A 9074-nucleotide genomic window follows, 5' to 3' on the forward strand; every position below is an offset into this window, starting at 1 on the left:
TTGCTGCCCCACCAACGCTGTGGGGCTCAGCATCCCCCTTGCTCTGGCCCCAGGCCGGTTTACTCTGATGTCATAACCTGGCTACACCTTTGAGGCAGGACCTCCTCTACCTTTATGTCACAGTGCCTAGGACAGTGTCAAACACATAGTAAGTGCCTAGAACGGTGTCAAACACAAAGTAGGTGCTCAATAATTACTGAATAAACATTAACACTTGCACATGCTGCAGAGAGCTTAGATTCAGGCTGAAAATCACACGATTTTAACATGGAGAAGTTCACTGGTAACCTCAGTGGGGCCGTTTGCAGTTGGGTATTAGCAAAATGGCCAGAGTGCAGGGAGGGAATAGGAAGAGAAGAGAGGAAGTGTAGCCAGGGAGACTGCTCTTTCTAGAAGCTTGGTTGCGAAGGGAAAAAAGAAAAGGACAGTAATTACAAGATGCAAAATGACAAGAGACAGTTTTGTTTTGTTTTAAAAGGTAGCAACTTCAACTTTTATATATATATTTCATGAGAATAGAACCAGTAATGAAAGAATGGAACATGTATGGGAGGGAATAGATAACGGAAGGTGTGTAGACAAGAGCAAAGTTAGCACATATAAGACAAAGAATTCCCTTTCCTCTGGGATAGCAAGGAAGCAAGGATAGGTTGGGGTGGGGGGTAGGAAGCTGAAGGAATGGGCTTGCCACTGGCCGTTATTTTCTTTCTAAACAGAAAGCTCAGAAGTAATTGTTCTTTTCAATTTCTCCTCTTAACCAACTTAATTCTGCTCCATGTTTGTTCCTTCCCAGCTTCACTTTTGACGTTATGCTTTGTCTGTCAACTACTCCCTGTTCTGGATCCACCTGCAGCCCCTACCTTCTCTGGACTAGTGTATTAACATGGCCAGTCTTCTGGAACTACCCTGTCCTTTAATACCAAATGACAAAGTCTTCCATCCTGCGAAATTGTAGGATTTCCAGGCTTTTATCTGATTTTTCTAAGTATTAACGAGGATTCCCATAGAATATTCTCACATTTCACACACTTCATCACCTTACTTCTGTAATATGGTTCCAATTGGTGTAATAATCCAGCCCAAAGATGGACACAAACTTCTCCTGTAACTCCCTAAAATAGAACATATTTTAAACAAGATTTTAAAAAATTTTTATTGATTTTAGAGAAAAAGGGAGAGGGAAAGAGAGAGAAAAACATCAATGAGGAGAGAGAATCATTGATTGGCTGCCTTCTGTATGCCCCACAGTGGGGATCTAGCCCACAACCCTGGCATGTGCCCTGACTGGGAATCAAACCGTGACCTCCTGGTTCATAGGTCGATGCTCAACCACTGAACCATGCTGGTTGGGCTAAACAAGATTTTATTTGAAGATTTAGGGATAATAGAAATGGATGACAAGAAAGAAAAGTAAAAAAAAAGTATTGAAATGTCCAGCCCATTCTGTTCCTGCTCTATCTTAAGATTATTTTCTCAGATGTCAGAAAAGCCTAATAGCAAAAACACTATTGCTTTTCCTTACCACATAAAAAACTTGCTCAAAACCCCTCCCTATCTGAACTTTTCTGCACTTCGAACCAAGTTTCTGTCTCTCTGTCAGCTGTCTGTTTCTTTGTCCATCCCTGCAAGTTTCCTCCCATAGCACACAAAAATCTCTAGCCTTCCACAGGGCCTTCTCCAAGTCACACCCTGCTCAGCAAAACAAAGCTGGAGGAACACATTTCTGGGAAACAAAAGCCCCAGTTGTTAGTCAAACCTGACCAAGCATCACGCCACCACACCCCAATACTAAACAGGAGGGCTTCTCAAAGTCTCTGCAGAGAAATCTACTCTAGTCTGGGAATCAAACCAGAACACGTTTGACTTGTAGTTGTTTTAGATATGCTTTTGGTAATTATTATGGATCAAATACTTAGTTTGTGAGTCACATATATTTATATCTATATATGCACACTGTCTTGTTACCACTGCAGTTCTATTTCTGCCTCTTCATATGACTTCCAAATTTCTGGTGGAATACAGCATACCGTATTAAGTGGGAGCTGGTGCCACCTAGTGGACATCATCTCCTAAACAGCTTTGAGTCCAGGATTTTTTCTCTGCCTGGTGATCAAGATGAAGACAGTGACTAACATTCATTAAGTGCTTATTATTTATTAGGCATTGTGTTAGATGTCATGTTAATCTATTTAAATTCATTGTCCAACTTAACCTCCAAAACAACACTAGGAGGTGGGAACAACTATCACTACTTTGCAGAATATGTTAAGTGAGACAAGGAAACCTTGAGTTGCCTAAGGTCACTCAGTTAAAATTCCAGAGCCCTTCATTAACATAAAACACTGAGTCAATTCTATCGATGGTTTTAGTACAATGCTCTATGATAGATGCTATTTTAATAGAAATAGTCTAATTTTAATTCATTTTACTTGAATTTGATCTAACAAAAGAACAAGAGGTAAAAATATTTTTCTTTAATATGAGGAATATTACTTTGTAAGAACTCTTTCTAGGTTAAGAAATTATGAAAACTTTAAGGAGTTATTAATATTTTAAATTACTTTTTAATTTTAGGCATTAAAGGTAGACAACCCATGAAAAATTAATACTCACGTGCTTTCTGTCACCTCTCCATAGTTTTTCGTTGCATATTTATTTTGTTCAGGTTTATATCATTCACATTTTGTTCTGTAACCATAATTGTTTAGTATTGATAAAGTTATATATCTAAACCAGTTATATTTCACTAGAACGTAAGTTTCACAGAGGCAAGATGGGTTATTTGCTCTGTTCACTGGTATATTAAAATGACTAGAAGAGTATGTGGCACTAATAAGTACTTGTTGAATAAATTATTTACCACGGTTATTCACTCTTACTTTAAAATTTTAATTTCTCTTCTAATTGGCTGGACTTCTCTGTTGTATACGTGTATATGTATAAACACACACACTGTAGGGTTTTTTCTCCCTCAAGAAAAGCTCGGACATGCCATGCTGCTTGAGTTCCTTCTGTTTGAAGACGTTGACTGTTATCTTCTGGCATTAGACAATCTTTTCTCATTTTATCTAGTGAACTCTGAATATTGGTGTAATAGATGGTCACTAATTCTTTATAATCCTAGTGGTCAGTGCCCTCCTATCATAAGTGGCTTTAAAAAAATGATTTTAGAGAGCAGAATTGGGGAAGAGAGAGAGAAACATTGATGTGAGAAGCAATGATTGTCTGCCTCCCACTTGCACCCAACTATGTGCCCTGATCAGGAATTGAACCTGCCACCTTTCAGTTTATGGGACAATGATCCACACCAGCCAGGGCTAATTAGCTAGTTTTTTAAAAAACATATTTTTATTGACTTCAGAGAGGAAGGGAGAGGGAGAGAGAAATAGAAACATCATTGATCCACCACCTCCTGTATACCCCACACTGTGGATAGAGCCCACAATCCAGGCATATGCCCTGATCAGGCAGGAATTGAACCATGACCTCCTGGTTCATAGGTCAACACTCAACCACTAAGCCATGCCGGTAGGCCAATTAGCTATTTTTTATTGTGAGCTTTTATTCATTTGCCACATTTATTTGTGAGCAAAAGTTAAATTTTTATTTATTTATTTTTTTAAAATATATTTTATTGATTTTTTACAGAGAGGAAGGGAGAGATAGAGAGTTAGAAACATCGATGAGAGAGAAACATCGATCAGCTGCCTCCTGCACATCTCCCACTGGGGATGTGCCCGCAACCCAGGTACATGCCTTTGACCGGAATCGAACCTGGGACCTTTCAGTCTGCAGGCCGACGCTCTATCCACTGAGCCAATCCGGTTTTTTAAATTTTTATTTTGATAGGGCCATATTACTAGTATCTCTGATGATATTCTTCAGTAAGTCACCAAGTATTTTGTGAGCACCGTCTGCTAAAAAGTGTGGATCATAGAAATAGTAGAGGCCCGGTGCACAGAAGCACTGCTGCTGAGTCGGGAGAGCTCCTGCAGCCACAGCTGCGCTCGCCAACCGTGAGCCCAGCCTCTGGCTGAGCGGCGCTCCCCCTGTGGGAGTGCACTGACCACCAGGGGGCAGCTCCTGTGTTGAGTGTCTGCCCCCTGGTGATCGGTGCGCATCATAGAGACTGGTTGACCAGTTGTAATGATCGCTTAGGCTTTTATATATATATATAGATGGATGGCCAATGAACACTATCCTCATGGAGCCTGTCTTATACAGTAGATAGAATAAGTATATTGCTACAATATAGAGTAGAGTGTGATGTCTTCAAAGAAACACAGTGCCTGGATGTTCTAAAGGAGCAATAATTACTAAGAAGAATGAAGCAAATATTTATTAAAAGCCTGTTATTTGGCAAGCAATAAAGAGCTTTCACAGACATTATTGCCTTTGATCATCAGGACAACTCTGTAAGGAAAGTTATCATTATCCCCATTTTATTGATACAAAAATTAAGCTTAAGTAATTGACAAATTATCACACAGAAAAAGCTGACATTTGAACCCAGTTCTGCCTAATTCCAAAGCTCTTTCTCTACTATATATATTACTTGTTGGAAGAATGAGTTAGAGAAGGCTTGATGGAGAAAGTGGCATATGAACAAGTGTCTTGTTCGATAGGTAGGTTTAAGATGGGAATCACAAATCCATGCCCGGTATTTTCCTCAACTGAGGGACTGATAGGTATTAAATCTACTATCAAGAAATTGTTTTGGGGAGAATCCAAGATGGCTGCAGAATAGATGGAAGCTACACTCACCTGCTCCAGTTCCAAACTGGATTTACAGCTAAATTATAGAGCAATCAACTTGAATAACCAACTGAAAGCTAGCTGAAATGAAATATAAGGATTTACAGAAGAAGCCACATAGACACTGGTAAGAAGGGTGGAGATGCAGAAAGGACTGGCCCCAAAGGTGAGAAGCTTGAGGGATATCTCAGCTACAATACCCTTTCTCTCTGAAATCAATAAAAAAATATATTTTTTAAAAAGTGGCAACATCCACATCACAGGGGTACCAGAAGAAGACCAGAGTAAGCAAGGCACAGAGTACCTGTTTGAAGAAATAATGGCCAAAAACTTCCCTAACCTGGTGAAGGAAAAAGGCACACAAATTCAGGCAGCACAGAGTCCCAATCAAGAAGACCCCCACACCAAGACACATCATAATTAAAATACCAAAGGTAAAAGACAAAGAGAGAATCTTAAGGCCATAACAAGAGACAGAAAAGGTCACTACATAACACTATAGGGATTGATCCAACAAGAGGATATGACTCTTGTACACATATGCACTCAACATAGGAGCGCTAAATATATGAAGAAAATATTCATGGACATATGGACACTGAGAGATCACAACAATATAATCACAGGAGGGGATTTTAACACTTCACTAATGCCAATGGAGAGATCTTCCAGACAAAAAAAAAATCTACAGGGAACAGCAACCTTAAACACTACACTGGATCAGATGAATATAATTGATATTTACAGAACATTTCATCTCAAAGGAGCAGAATATACATTCTTCTCAAGCACACATGGAACATTCTTGAAGATAAACCACATGTGTTAGGACACAACATAAGTCTTAATAAATTCCTGAAGACTGAAATCATATCAAGCATCTTCTCTGATCACATTGGTCTGAAACTAGAAATCAACTACAATTAGAAAATTGAAAAACATTCAAACACCCAGAGGCTAACTAGCATGTTATTAAACAATGAATGGGTTAACAATAAGATCAGTGAAGAAATAAAAACTTCCTGGAAATAAATGAAAATGAGCACAAAAGAACCCAAAATCTATTGGACACAGTAAAAGGAGTCCTGAGAATGAAGTTCATAGCATTAAAGACCTACCTTAAGAAACAAGAAAAATCTCAAATAAACAAGCTAACCCTACAACTAAAAGAATTAGAAAGGGAACAACAAGAAAAGTCCAGAGTTAAGTAGACAGAAGGAATTAATAAAGATCAGAGTGGAAATAAGTGACATAGAGACTAAAAGAACAATATAAAAGATCAATGATGAACCTTCAACCACACTCACTAAGAAACAAAGAGAGAAGACCCATACAAATAAAATCAGAAATGAAAGAGAAGTAACAACTGATGTCACAGAAAAACAAAGGATTGTAAGAAAATAGTAGGAACAACTATATGACAACAAACTGGACAACCTGGGTGAAATGGACAAATTCCTTGAAACAATCAATCTTCCAAAACTCAATCAAGAAGAATCAGAAAACCTGAACAGGCTGATAACAACTAATGAAATGGAAGCAGAAATCAAAAGACTCCCAGCAAACAAACAAAAGTCCTGCAACAAATGGCTTCACAGGTGAGTTTTATCAAACATTCCAAGAACTAATACCTATCCTTCTCAACCTACTGCAAAAATTCAAGAGGAGGGAAGACTTCCAAGGTCTTTTTACAAGCCAGCGTTATTCTAATTCCAAGACCAGACAAAGAAACTACAAAGAAAGTTACAGGCCTGTATCCCTCAATAGAATATTAGCAAATCAGATCCAGCAATACATTAAAGAGATAATATACCATGGCCAAGTGGGATTTATTCCAGGATGCAAGGCTTGTATAGTATCTGCAAATCGATAAACGTGATACATTACATAAACAAAATGAAGGGAACTCTGGCTTTTCAGTCAATTGTTTTTCTCTTACATCTAACAGTATTAATTCACCCCCCCCCCCCATTTAAGATTTGCTCATTGCTTTTTAATATATCACTCAAAATTATGTCATTTATATATCATGCTAGAATTTGTTCATATGTTCCTTAACTGTTACTTTGAAATCTTACTTTTCAAGGTTCTTTACAATTATACCTTCTTCTATTTTTCAGTACTTCAAAGCATGGATCAGCAGTACACTCAAGCTGATCGATGTCCTCTATAGAAGCTGTAACAGCTTTCCTGTCTGTGCTGTTACTCTCTCCTGTTTGAGATGCCTCCTTCAGTGCTCTCCTCTTTAAATCCTACCTGTTACCCAAGGCTCGGCTTACATCCCCCCATAAAGCTTACTTAACTATGCTCAGTCCTACTGCTCCTCATTTTCTCTGAATGTAGGTAGGTAGCACTGCATTCCCTCAAAACACACAGAATTTAATTATGTTTTTAATTATTTCTACAAATGCTAGACTGCGTGGTACTTGAGTTAGGGACTATTATTTATACAGTTCTTACTTTCTGCAGTCTTAGGCACTACAGAGTGACACAACTGAAACAGCATTAAGGAGATGAAGGTGAATGTCCTGACGGTGTATTGAGGAGTTTTGAACAAGTTCTTGGGAAAACAAGCTCTCTGATGCCATCCTATATTAATCCTGGCATAAACAGTGCTGCGTGAAAGGAAAGCTAGCAAAACATCCTGAAGAACGCTGGCTTGTAATTCATAAGATATCAGGTCGGTCACTAAGATGAAAATATGCACCTCAGTGCTTCAGATTATCTATCATGATGATGTTTTGTTTTTGAAAGCTTAGGATAGTACCCTGCTATAAAATAAATGTAAATGTCAACTTTCAATAAAGCAACTGCGACTGATTACAGCATGCAGGTGACCAACAGTAGATACCAGGGTGTAATAGTAAAATATAAGTCTGTATATAGTTTCACTTATCAATTTAGGTAAAGAGAATACTTTGTCTCACTATTACTGCACTGGTAAGTGAGGCAACTAGAATTAAGGGAGAAATGAATATAAAGCACAGATGCTAAAGCAATGCATGAAAACAACAGATGCCAAATCAAGTTAAGTCAACAAATGTTTATCTAACATTTTATCTACAGGGAATCTAAAATAAGTGCGTCTTCCCTCAGTAAACTTTCATAACTTGATGGACCATACAACGCTGACAAAACTTCTGATTTACTGATTATGTAAAATACAGTTTCAAGGTTCTTTTTCATTGTAATTCTTTTTTTTTTTTTAATATATTTTATTGATTTTTTACAGAGAGGAAGGGAGAGAGATAGAGAGTTAGAAACATCGATGAGAGAGAAACATCGATCAGCTGCCTCCTGCACATCTCCTACTGGGGATGTGCCCGCAACCCAGGTACATGCCCTTGACCGGAATCGAACCCGGGACCTTTCAGTCCGCAGGCCGACGCTCTATCCACTGAGCCAAACCGGTTTCGGCTGTAATTCTTTTTTTAAAAAAATATATTTTATTGATTTCAGAGAGGAAGGGAGAGGGAAAGAGAGATAGAAACATCAGTGATGAGAGAGAATCATTGATCGGCTGCCTCCTGCACGCCCCCTCCTGGGGATCAAGCCCACAACCCGGGCATGTGCCCTTGGCCGGAATCGAACCCGGGACCCTTCAGTCCGCAGGCCGACGCTCTATCCACTGAGCCAAACCAGCTAGGGCTGTAATTCTTTAAATATTAGCATCAGCCCTAACCGGTTTGGCTCAGTGGATAGAGCGTAGGCCTGCAGACTGAAAGGTCCCAGGTTCGATTCCGGTCAAGGGCATGTACCCAGTTTGGGCTGTGCAGGAGGCAGCTCATCGATGTTTCTCTCTCATCGATGTTTCTAACTCTCTCTCCCTCTCTGTAAAAAAAAATGAATAAAATATATTAAAAAATAAACATAAATATTAGCATCAGCTGACAGTGATATCATTCAGAACCTGGATTTGCATCCATCTGAAGCATGGCCCGTAGGCTAACTATGAGAATAGAAAAAAATAAAAAGGGCTCTTTCTCGGTGAAAACTCCCTTCTTTTATACCCCAAATTGGTGAAATGTCTGATCCCATCAGTACTGCATCATCTCCAAAACAAAAAATAAGCCCAGCCATTGAAAGCATCTTGAAAACCACGTAGTAATGCAGAAAATTACATTTTAAAAGTTACCTGTAGGCAGAGGTAACTTTGATCCCTCATTGCCCTTTCTTGTGAGTGTACTGAACTTGTTCATCAAGCTGCAGGCAGGATGGAGGGGCAGAGCGCTGATGCTGTCATCGGAGGCTGTCGCTAACCGCACCGATCGAGCTCACTGCTGCACACACGCTCTCCGGAGTTCCCGGCCACGGAAAGC

The 9074-nt window shown here is 39.2% G+C and overlaps 1 protein-coding gene across 7 annotated transcripts in view; it reads right to left on the reverse strand.

The window, feature by feature from the left end:
* Window positions 1–9029, reverse strand: part of LOC132211130 (ubiquitin-conjugating enzyme E2 R2-like) — a 920533-nt gene extending 911504 nt beyond the window's left edge. For 3 of the 7 annotated variants that reach the window (XR_009447419.1, XR_009447418.1, XM_059655709.1), the window contains exon 1: window positions 8891–9029. The gene's annotated coding sequence lies outside the window, so the exon portion shown is untranslated. Of the gene's footprint in view, window positions 1–1037; window positions 1113–2613; window positions 2689–8876 lie in introns of all 7 variants that reach the window. The other 4 variants (XM_059655713.1, XM_059655711.1, XM_059655712.1 and 1 more) reach the window with 4 other exon arrangements.
* Between the last annotated feature and the right edge of the window lie 45 nt (window positions 9030–9074).

The sequence above is a fragment of the Myotis daubentonii genome, chromosome 10 (genome assembly GCF_963259705.1).
Source record: "Myotis daubentonii chromosome 10, mMyoDau2.1, whole genome shotgun sequence".
NCBI classification, from domain to species: domain Eukaryota; kingdom Metazoa; phylum Chordata; class Mammalia; order Chiroptera; family Vespertilionidae; genus Myotis; species Myotis daubentonii.